The following is a 9,026-nucleotide window of genomic DNA, read 5'->3' as shown; positions in this document are numbered from 1 at the left end:
GGTGGGCACGGGGAAGAAAGCCCCCCCCCCCCCGCCCTTACGGTGGTGGTCCGAATGCCACCCTTATATTAGTGGTCAGGGAAGAATGTCCCTGTTACAGTGGTGGTCGGAATGCCACCCTTACATTGGTGGTTTGGAAAAATATCCCCCTTAGAGACAGCTAAAAAGATCATTGGTGTCATACTAATGGCTCTGCACAGTGGGGTTGGCCCCGGAACTATGCAGACACCACATAGGAGGTCAATCCACCGCAGCTCAAGGAACCCCTAATAACCTCTGGAGGAATCCTAGGGTTCCATGGAACCCTGGTTGGGAATTGCTGGTATACAAGCATGTTTTATTCTAATTAATCCCACATCTGATATTGGTGCCTTAATAATAATGGCCACACATGGGCAGATTTAAATCTTAAAAATGCATTCAGGCACCCTAACTATTAACAAAAATGTATCTTATTTGTGTATCACTCGGCTGTAAATCCTCAAATCATCTCTGAATTGGTGCTGGCACTGTCCTTCCTTCTGGAGGGGGGCTACTTTTCTTTGCCATGGCCCCTGTGTCACAGCTCCAAGCTTGCTCACTTGATGGACTACAATCTCATGTTTAGTTTACTCATTTGTATTGAGATTGTAGTCCATCACAGGCGCGAACTTGGAGAGGTGACCGCTTTACAACACACACAGGGACCAGGGGGAACAAAAGTAGACGCCCTCCAGAAGGAAGGACAGAGTCAGCACCAATTCAGAGATGATTGGAGGATTTACAGCCGAGTAATGCACAAATAAGATACATTCTTGCTAATAGTTAAGGTACTTGAATGCATTTTTAAGATTTAACTCCTGAGTTTAGTGTCACTTTAACTGACTTCTGCAGAACTGGTATTTCTGGGACTAACATTTCTGGCTAATGGGCATTAACATGTATTTGTGTGACTTTGAAGGGGCACCAAGAAAAAGCTGTGTGGATGCACTTTAGTGCTGCAGCACATATTTTTTTCTAATGGGATGTCATAGTCCTACTTTAAGTTCATAATATGCTTTGTAAATATGTATTGTGTACCAAGCTGGTGCACGGTTGCCTACTTTATCCAGGGACAACTCCAGGCTTAAATTAAACCTGTGCATTGTCCATGCCACTTAAAGCCCATGCCCAGCTTGACAAAAGAATAAATAAAGCACTGCCCAGCTACTTGTATAAATAATCAAGCAGCTTTGGCTTCAATACTCCCCTTATCTCTTGCATTGTCCCCCACCGACTCATCTGCTCACCAATCCAGCGTTGCACCTCTTTCTGAGCCGAATGACACCTCCTATATGGAGGGTGGGCTCTTGACGCTCTGTGCTCACAGGAGAATATTGTAGCGAGAGTGGCGCCATGTCATTACATGCCCATTCTCTGCAGCATTAAGGTTCTTCCTGGAGGTTGAAGAGGAGCTGTGACACGACCAGATCAGAACAGGAACACTTGGAAAAAGGGTATGTATATAGAGTCAGGGATGCTTTAAAGGACGGGGAAAATAGGAAGGGATCCCAAGCCTGTAGTTGGACTTTAAAGAGGAACCCCGGGCATGTACAAAATAAAAGTAACACTAAACTCAGGAGTTGAATCATAAAAATACATGCAAGTACCAAAACTATTAACAAAAATGTATCTTCAAATCATCTCTTAATTGGTGCTGACACTGTCCTTCCTTCTGGAAGGTGTCTCCTTTTGTTCCGCCTGGTCCCTGTGTGTGTTGTAAAGTAGCCACCGCTCCAAGCTCACTCCTGTGATGGAGTACAATCTCTTTACAAATTAGTAAACTAAACATAAGATACCTTACCCCTGCACTGTATAAGCTATGTTGTATGTTACACTCCTTATGCCTGCACTGTATAAGTTATGTTGTATGCTACACTCCTGACCCCTGCACTGTATAAGCTGTGTTGTATGTTACACTCCTTATGTATATCTCAGACCTTGTCTCAAAATATCACCCTAACCGTCCACTTCGCTCTTCCCTAGACCTCCTGCTTTCCAGCTCCCTAGTCAACTCCTCCCATACTCGCCTCCAGGACTTCTCTAGAGTCTCCCCCATCCTCTGGAACTCTTTACCCCAACCTGTCCGTCTATCTCCCACCCTGACTGTCTTTAGGCGTTCCCTGAAGACTCATCTCTTCAGGGAAGCCTTTCCCTCCTCAACCTAACCGCTGAACAATCACATTCTCAAACAATTCATCCCCACACAGCTACCTCCTCATGTATCATTTCCTCCTCCTCTTTCAGATAGTAAGCCCTCAGGGGCAGGGCCCTCCTTACCATCTTGTCTATAATTGTATTCTAATTGTAATGTCTTCCTTACATTGTAAAGCGCTGCGCAAACTGTTGGCGCTATATAAATACTATGTAATAATAATAATGTTGTATGTTATAATCCTGACCCCTGCACTGTATAAGCAATGTTGCATGTTACACTCCTGACCCCTGCACTGTATAAGCTATGTTGTATGTTATACTCCTGACCCCTACACTGTATACACTATGTTGTATGTTATACTCCTGACCCCTGCACTGTATCAGCTATGTTGTATGTTAAACTCTTGATCCCTGCACTGTATAAGCTATGTTGTATAATTTACTCCTGACCCCTGCACTGTATAAGCTATGTTGTATGTTACACTCCTGACCCCTACACTGTATAAGCTATGTTGCATGTTACACTCCTGACCCCTGCACTGTATAAGCTATGTTGTAAGTTGAACTCTTGATCCCTGCACTCTATAAGCTATGTTGTATAATTTACTCCTGACCCCTGCACTATATAAGCTATGTTGTACATTATACTCCTCACCCCTGCACAGTATAAGCTATGTTGTATATTATACTCCTCACCCCTGTACTGTATATACTATTTTGTACATACTATTAAGCAATGTTTGCCAGCTTTATGTCAATTGCATTGGATGTGTAATTGGTGTTTATTACCGTATCCTCTGCAAGATCCGTTGGGTTTCTTTAAATAGACTGTACGGACAAAAAGTTGTGCAGGTAAAGTATGTTGGGCTGCGCTAGCGAGAGACTCTGTCAATTTCCCCTGACTGATCTCTTTAAAAATGACAGTTTGAATCCGATTGGCTGCTGCGGACCAATACATGCAGTTTTTATGAAAGATGCTGAGGCCTGTGGGACAGGTGTAATACAAACACAATAGTTCAGCCTTGTTCCTATGTGCACGTTAAGGAATGTGGCAGTTGCTGGTTCTACCGCTATAGCTGTGTATGAGTTTGTGCCGAGGCTTTGCACACGAATCTGGGTCACCACTAACCAAATGACGTTCTTTTAATAGCAAATTATTCAGAATTTGAACACGCTGTCTCGACCTCTGACCAAACTCAGTGCAGTTTGTAAAAGTCGATAAGAAAAAAAAACAATGATATTGTGATGCACTTGGCTTTATGTTCCATTCATTAGCACTTCATCTGCACGTAGCTACAAACAAAAAGGCTCGCTCAAAGCAGCCAATCAGATTTCATCTGTCACTTCACTGCCGTAGGAAAAGAGGATCTGGTTGGTTGTTATGCGCAAATGACGGGCATATTTTTGCTATGGTGGTTGAATTTTAATTACTGTGAAAAGTTAAAGAGGAACTCCAGGAGTTAACAAAATTAACCCTTGCAGTGGGACTACCCCTGTACTGCAAGGGTTTAATGGCCAGTTTGGTCTAGGGGCTAGATTAACCACTTGCTGTCTGGAGAAATTTCTTCATTTTTGCACACACATGATAAAATCAGAATTTTTGGCTAGAAAACAGCTTAAAACCCCCAAACAATTATATATTTTCTGAAAGCAGAGGCCCTGTACAATAACAAAAATACTAGTTGAGATTTTTATGTCTCATGATATTTGCACAAATGAGGTGCAAAAACTGAATTTAATAACCTTTTTTTTTTGGTAAAATGTAAAAGATAGTAGGGGTGCACCGATACGCATACTAGCATTGGTGTCGATGCCGAGTATTTGGGCGAGTACTCGTACTCGGTCAAATGCTCCGATGCCTAGCCCGATACTTCCTGTATCAGGAAGCCGGGCAGCGCATCATTACAAGCTGCATGGCTTCCTGATTGGCCAGGAAGAGAGAAAGAGAGCATGGAGCCGGCTTCCCGGCCAATCAGGAAGCCGGGTGCCGCGTCATTACATGGCGCCCAGCATCCTGATTGGCCAGAAAGCTGGCTCCATGCTTACTTGTCACATAGTGACCTCCTCATGTATCACTTGCCCCTCCCTTTTAGATTGTAAGCCCTGACGGGCAGGGCCCTCCTTACCATCTTGTCTTAAATTGTATTGTGACTGTAATGTCTTCCTTATATTGTAAAGCGCTGTGCAAACTGTGTAAATCCTGTATAATAATAATAATAATAGTGACGAGAAGCATGGGGATGGCTTCCCTGCTAATCGGGAAGTCGGTAGTAATGCTTTACACGCCGCCCAGCTTCCCGGCTAATCAGGAAGCCAGGTGGCGAGTCATTTCACGCTGCCTGGCTTCCTTAATGGGACTTCCGGTATCGGTATCCGCGAGTACTGAATACCAAATATCAGTACTCGTACTCAATACCGAAATACCGGGATCGGTGCATCCCTAAAAGATAGGGTTACATTAAGAAAATAGATACCAAACATGTGAAGTGTTATAATTGCTTGTGCCCGTGCATTGGCGAAAAATTATGGTACTCAAAATTGTCCCTGCGTTTGGGGGTTTTTACGTCATTTTCAGGCCTAAAATGTGGAATATAACAAGGGTGCAAAAATGGAAAAAAGGGCCTCAGTCATGAAGGGGTTAAAAGCCTTTACTGCTCATCAGTTTAGAGTTAACAGAAAATGATGGACCTACAACCCCATTTCCAAAAAAGCTGGGACACTTTGTGAAATCTACATAGAAACAGAATGCAATGATTTGCAAATCTCATGAAGCCGTTTTTTATTCACAATGGAAAATAGAAAACATCAAATGTTTAAAATGAGAAAATGTACCATTAAAAAAAAAAGGTAATTTTAAGATTAATGTCAGCAACATGTCTCAAAAAGTTGGGGCAGGACCATGTTTACTAAGGTGTAGCATCCCCTCTTCTTTTAACAACACTCTGTAAACATCTTGGAACTGAGGAGACCATATGGAGTTTTGGGAGAGGAATGTTGTCCCATTCTTGTTGCCTGATATAGGATTATAACTGCTCATCAGTCCCGAGTCTTCTTTGTCATATTTTTCGTTTCAAGACGTGCCAAATATTTTCAATTGGTGAAAGGTCTGGACTGTTCACAGACGGTGATTACTGGAAGTATTCCTGAGCCCAAGCGGTGATGTTCATGCCTGTTTTTAATGTAGTGCCGTCTGAGGACCTGGGGATCACAGGCATCCGATATTGCGTTTCAGCCTTGTCCCTTGTGTACAGAAATCTCTCCAGCTTCTCGAAATCTACTGATGATATTATGTACTGTAGATGATGAGATATTTAAAGTCTTTGCAATTTTATGTTGAAGAACATTATTCTGAAATTGTTTGACAATTTTCTAGATGCAAATTGGTGATCCTCTGCCCATCTTTACTTCTGATGCTCTTTTTATACCCAATTGTGTTACTGACCTGTTGACAATTAACTTAGTTGCAAAATGTTCTTCCAGCTCTTCCTTGATAGTACCACTGACTTTGACAGCTTTTTATTGCCCTGTCCCAACTTTTTTGAGACTTGTTGCTGCCATCAATTTCAAAATAACCCTATTTTTGTCTTAAAATGCTACATTTTCCCAGTTTAAACATTTAATATGTTTTCTATTTTCTATTGTGAATAAAATATCGGTTTATGAGATTTGCAAATCATTGCTTTCTGTTTTATGTAGATTTTACACAGCCTCCCAACTTTTTTGAAATTGGAGGTGGCAGAATTGTTGCTCTCACTCCAACGTTTGTGGCGAGACCTAACATGGGGTGCAATCATCGTTTTGATTTGGATGCAGATGGTGGGGGCAACGGGGTTGGTTTTATTTTTATTTTTTAAATAATATTTGTTTATTATATTTTCATTGGTTATTACCACATCTTATATCACAATATACACAACATCATAAACATTAAATAAAAAGCTAATTTCAACATATCTTTACATTTCATTGCTAGAAATACTTCACTTCTATGAACCTTACATCTGAATAACATAACCCTATAAATATACCTCCCACCCGCCACACTCCAATTGTATTTATTTTATTATTCTTAACTTTTTTTATCACATTTTTTATTTTATCGTTTATCTTTATTGCTATCACACAAGAGCTAACAAGCGTGACAGTATTTGGAGGTCCTCTTTATGGAAACATCTAGGATCTCTGAGATCCTAAATGTCTCCCCTGGCCTCCAATACAGGGGACTGAGCACACCAATGTCTCCTGAATGAACTCCTGTGTAACCAGCACTCTGAAGTAAAACATCCTCAACACATATGTAGATTCCACTGATTTTTTATTTAATTTTGGTACCATAGGAGAATGTTACAAACATCTACCATGCTGTGCTATGTGAGTCTCAATCTGGAAAATACCCCCTTGCTTCCTATATGGTCACCAGGACAGGAAGTGAGGGAAACCGTCCACATGAGGACACAGCAATAAAGACCTGGAAAAGGTTCTAAGGCCTCCTCAGTCTATCCAGAATGTATAAAGGTAAGAGCTGCAACTGGAAAAATTATCTGTCCTGATACATGTTGTCCCTTAGTAAGACCTGAGGAAGGGGGTATCTGTATGAGTCCTCCAAACAAGTTGGCTTGCCCTCTCTGTGCAGCAAGTAGCTTCTTCCTTCTGAGACAGGGCCAAGCGAAAGGTTTACTCAGAGTAAACCTTTCAGGGAGAAAATGCCTCTCTCGCGGACGTCAGGGAGCTGCTGTCTAATTGAGGGAGACTCCCTGAAGATCAGGGAGACTTGAGATCCCTGTATTTCTATACTGTCTCCTCAACCCTACTTTGTATAAAAATGTGTCTGAACTATTGAAAGAAGTGTGATGCATTAGGTCATAATCCTGCAATTTAAAGTGAACCCGTCAGCATTGAAATATGGGAACTGCTGACTTTTTTGAAGGTACAAGCTCCTGGGCAGGTCAGGTATGGGGAGTTGGGGACACCTATATACACACTTGTTTGAGGTAATGAATTCACTATATATACAGTATATATCAAGCAGGGATAAGAATGACGCATCTGATCATGCACCTTCTAAAACAGGTCAGCATGGCAGATGCTATAAACCTATTTTAGCAGATTACATTCAAGTTAAAGAAGAACTCCAGGCATATAAAACATTAACCCTTGCAGTTAAGTGCTCTTTTTTAAAATTTTTAATAAATACATTTAGGGTTTTTTTTTTTAAATAAAAAAAGATATACTCAGTCCCGCAGCAGTGACCTCTCACTTCTCTCCCACTCCGCTGTTGCCGCATCCTAACGTCCAATGCAAGTAAATGGACATGATGACGTCACGGGCCCTTAGATCGCCAGAGCCCAGGGTAGAAGAGGTTGCGGAGCCGGATTTAGCAGCCAGGTGGGACTGAGGATTGGGTGAGTATATATTTTTTTATTTTAGACCCTAGACCAAAATGAGCAGTTAACCCTTGCAGTGCGGGGGATACTGCTACTGCAAGGGTTAATGTTTAATATGTCTGGAGTTCTTCTTTAAATTGTTTATATGCACTACAGTGACTACATGTTAAAGCCCAACTCAGTTTAAGGGTCATGCACACAACCCCAAAAATCAGAAGCATGTGGGTGTATTGTTTTCTATGGGCCCAGGCACACAGCTGGGTAAAGATCCGTAAACTTGAGTTGCGTTCAGATCAAAATCAAAATAGAAAACTCTTCCTCTGATCCTGGCCCTGCGCATTGAACGAATTTTACACTGTACACCTGTAAATATTTGTGCTAATGTGTAGAGGTGTACAGCACAAATATACTCTATTGGCTTGCTCAACAATGTGTAATCAGCTTGACTACACATGACATGTCGGCTGTCAGCAAGACCCTATGTAAAATAATAGGCTCGTGAGCATGAGCCCTTAATCAACTAAACACATTCCATTTGTATCAAAACAAAAGGTCTTCAAAGTTTTACAGTTTGTTTTCTTTAGAAAACAGCCACAGCCTGAGACGAAAAGCCTGTTCTTTGCCAGCATCCTGCAAAGAAGGACCCTTATTCTCTATGTGAAAACAGTGGTCTCTTCTACAGAGGTCCAACATGCCCCCCTGCTGATTCAGAGTTAGAGTTCTCCAGTCAGCAGGGAGCATAAGCTTTGCTATAGATTAAGCCAGGGCTTGGTGCGTTGTTGACTTTGCCCAAGCCCCATCAAATATGGCCGCCACAACCCCTTCACGATCCAATCAGTTGTCATGTATACTGTAGCTGTGGGTCAGGGGATGTGCCTCAGTGGATTTGCCCCAGGGGATGTGCCTCAGCAGTCCTCTTGGTGATGGATGCCGGTGAAGGATTGGGCCAGGACCAATTAGGCAAAGTTTTGGGTAGGCTTGGGCAAACTCATGCACACTTTGTTCTCACCAAGCCCAGGCTAATCACTATTGCTGAGCTATAGATCTGGCTCAGCAAGGGGCATGTCAAACCTCTGCAGAGAGACCACTGCTTCCAGACAGGGCAAGGCTTCTTATCTACAGCTCAGGCTGTGGCTGCTGGAATGGATTTAGCTGCTTCAGTTGGGCTTTAAACCTTAAGACTTTCTAATACAGAATACGTGTCTTGTAGACGTTGACGGGTTGCTCTAATATTTTACAGTGTTGTTATCCTGGTGCTGAAATGAAAGCATGACAGTCAGGTTTTCATTATTTGCTACAATCTGGTGACAAAGTTATCAACAAAAGGATGATACGGTTTGCGTCATCGTTCCAACATGACTAGGATGTCATAAATGTCACTTTTTACTTGGTGATAATAAAAGGATACAAAGCAGTTATCCCGTCCGTCCCATTCAGATTAATGTGTAACAAACTATCTCTACAAAA

The sequence above is a fragment of the Nanorana parkeri genome, unplaced genomic scaffold (assembly GCF_000935625.1).
Source record: "Nanorana parkeri isolate BGI_ZX_2015 unplaced genomic scaffold, ASM93562v1 scaffold12, whole genome shotgun sequence".
Taxonomy (NCBI): Eukaryota; Metazoa; Chordata; class Amphibia; order Anura; family Dicroglossidae; genus Nanorana; species Nanorana parkeri.
Note: the sequence above shows the minus strand (reverse complement) of the source record.